General features: G+C 31.5%; 1 long non-coding RNA gene across 1 annotated transcript; it reads right to left on the bottom strand.

Annotated features, from left to right (window-relative positions):
• Nucleotides 1-251: 251 nt before the first annotated feature.
• On the bottom strand, nucleotides 252-3,024 carry LOC139521696 (uncharacterized). Its single transcript, XR_011664053.1, has 3 exons — nucleotides 2,910-3,024; nucleotides 1,550-1,625; nucleotides 252-463 (listed from the first exon to the last, which is right to left on the bottom strand). It is a non-coding gene; the product is annotated as an uncharacterized lncRNA (long non-coding RNA).
• Nucleotides 3,025-3,431: the final 407 nt, after the last annotated feature.

Raw genomic sequence — 3,431 nt, 5'->3', positions numbered from 1 at the left:
GTACCTTTGATAACTTTTTATAATGCTATCTCAGCAGAACCAATTATTTGTGAATGATATCAGTTCAGACCAAAGAAGAGATACATTTTATTCAGCTGTTTACAAAATTTACTAGGGATTTTCTACCGCAGGATTACATTCTGTTTTGCTACACCTTTCGGAATTTCGGGTCTTCAACTTTGTTCTTTGATTTGCCTTTATTTATTTATTCAAATGAGACAAACCACGTCTGTGGTATAAAGCAAAAAGCCTGTTGGTGAATTTATTTTATGAAATGTTTATCGTTGCACTACAATAAAATTGAATGAATGTAAATGAAAATCAATAATTGAACAATCCGCTATATTATAGATGTATGCTATGTAAAATGAAATATAAAAATACAAAATACAAATATTGATGAGAATGAACTGTGTTCATCCTCGGAACCATCTGCCGATATTAGAGTTTCCTCCGCTGCTACCTGTAAATATAAAGATTAATACGTAATGCATTCCGTTAAAAGTGAAAAGATAGTGGATCTTTTTTTCAAATAGATAAAGTGTGCGATTTTGTAAAAACTAAACCACGAGCCTCGAATACGCGACCAATGTATATAAATAGGTAGGTGGAGCTAAGAATTGTAATTATTCTGGGGTTTCATGATATGTGGCACTTGAACATGGGGTATGTTATAACAAAATACATGTTACAAATACAGTAATAAACATGCATAACTGCTAACATCCACGCAAGTTGGAATGTGATGTATACTTGTCTCATTAACCTTCATACATGTACAAAATATCAATTTGTTTAAAATTGGATACATATTGTATTATTCAGTAACATATTGAATACGATATGAATTTGTAAATGTACTCTGTTGTATCAACTGGGGTGATCATTTGAAAGGTCTCCATGGTAATCATATTCTAATTCCATAAAGTCTTACGATTCATACGTATTAAACTATTTTGAAATACATCAATTAAAAAACTTATCAACCTAATCTTAATTTATATCCAATTCTTAGAAATTTACCTGTGAATTTTTTTTTATGGCGTTGACACAGTCGTATGACGGACAGTTTGTATTTATGTTCTGATGTTTGTGTGTGCTGTCCTATATTGTTTTACATGTTCGTTGTTTTTCTGTGGTTAGCATGTCGAAAAATATTATGGTATGATTTATTTGTGTATGTCTCTGTCCGAATGTTCTTGCATCTATTTGTACTGATGCACGTATTTAACATTGCCATGAAAGCGCGAGGTTAAGTTAGCCACAAAACCAGGTCCAACCCACCATTTTTTTTTTAAATGTCCTGAAACAAGTCAGTAAAGTGGCAGTTGTTGTCTTATACTTCGTTTCTGTGTGTGTTGCATTGTCGTTTGTTTTGATTTTTTTTTTTTTTTTTGTTGCACTTTAGTGTTTCTGTTTATTCGTTGTTTTCTTCTTATAGTTGATGTATTTCCCTTAGATATAGTTTGTAACCAAGATTTGTGTTCTCTTTATCGATTTATGATTTTTGAACAGCAGTATACGACTGTTGGCTTTATTCATTACTTACCTCTCATCTGTGCCAAAGCAAATGACATCAAGAATATCAGGATGATGATTATTCTTACAAAATTTGACCATTTCATCTACAAAATCACATAGTTTAATTTTTAAATTCATACATATTCTTAGAAATTAAAAATACGCGGATAAAATGTGGTATAGCCCTGCAATGTAACCATATACACGTGATGCTATTCAAGACATCATATATCGAAAAAAAAAATCAACAAGGGACCAAAAACACAATAGATGACGAGTTGGAAATTGTTTCGTATTTGAATTATAAGATTAGTCGTGGACCTTATCTTTTGTAAAAAGTCCTTATAAGTGGTTATTTTGTAATCATTTAATTTAATGCATAGATCGTCGTATTTTAATCAATCTATCAAAAGCTATAAGCTAACATTTGTATGCGTTTTTATCTTTATGTTCATGACCATGATCTTTCGTTTTACATCAAAAGAAGTCATTAACCAAAATGAAATAGTATGTATCAGTGAATAAAATATCGGTTTGGTAAAGAAGGTCCGTCACGTACATTTATGTTGGATACATACTCCAACTTCTGTCAAATTTACAGTAATCAGCTATCGTCATGCGTTTAAACATGGTCAACTATTTAGAAATTGCCATTATATTGTTCGAACCTCAAAGAATAAGGTGAAACTGTGATAATGTGCCTCGGAGAGCAGATTGCTAGATTTTTTTAAATGACACTATTAAAAAGATAATGCAGGTGAAATTTGTCCTACCTCCTGAACTCATGTTTAAAAAATGAAATGTTAGTGTGAAACGTCACATCTGAGACATGTTTGTATGTTTATCAAAACTAACATACTGTATTCGGTATTTATTTAAGTATGTGCTTAGATATAGGAAGATGTTGTATGAGGGCTGATGAAACAATTCTCCATCCAATTCACAATTTGTAAACGTAAACCATTATAGGTCAAAGTATGGTCTTCAACACGAAACCCTGGCTCAAACCGAACAGCAAGCTATAAAGCGCCTAAAAAAGACAAGTGTAAAACCATTCACAAAGGAAAACCAACGGTCTAATTTATATAAAACTTAAAAACGAGAAGCACTTATGAACTACATCAACAAACGGCAACCAATGAACATCAGTTTCCTGACTTAAGTCATGTGCAAACAAATGCAGCGGGTTCAATCGTTTTAACAGGCGCCAACCTTCACCTTAACCTGAAATAGAAGTGTAACATCACAACATAGAAAGAGTGTCTTGATTTATTTTAAATTAATAGTTTTAAATCCAAAAAGGGTAATGATATCTGTAAATCATTACAAAAGATGATCAGTTTGGTTTCTAACATTTTAATGCAACACATAGTAAAAAACTCACTTACCTTGAGAGTCTTGTCTGTTCAAATGACTAGAAGAAGCCTTGAAGTGTTTTGTTTTTCTTGTTTATATAATATACTTTTGAACTGCGTTTTTACTTGTTTTTAAAGAAAACGGAATGACACACAGTTTATAATGGATCGTTCGTCCAGATATATCTGGTTAAAAAAAGAAAAAAGCTAACATTTTATATAATTATGCATTATTTGTCGTATGTGTACCAATAAGTTGACCCTAATAGACACGATATCAAATTGATATGCATTTTGAATGGTTTTTACATTATAACGGTCTGTAAAATTGTTTTTCTAATTCGTCATTCTATTCAGAGAAATATATATTGTACAAAAAAGGTACCAAAGATACCAGAGAGTCATTCAAACTCATACATCAAAATTAACTGACATCGCCATGATGGCTAAAAGAGAAAACAAAACAAACAGAAAAACAGAAAATAATAGTACACAAGACACAACATAGAAAACTAAAGACAAAGCAACACGAACCCCAACAAAAACTGGGGTTGA

Source organism: Mytilus edulis, chromosome 4 (genome assembly GCF_963676685.1).
Source record: "Mytilus edulis chromosome 4, xbMytEdul2.2, whole genome shotgun sequence".
Taxonomy (NCBI): Eukaryota; Metazoa; Mollusca; class Bivalvia; order Mytilida; family Mytilidae; genus Mytilus; species Mytilus edulis.
Note: the sequence above shows the minus strand (reverse complement) of the source record. Positions and strands in the feature narration are given on the sequence as shown.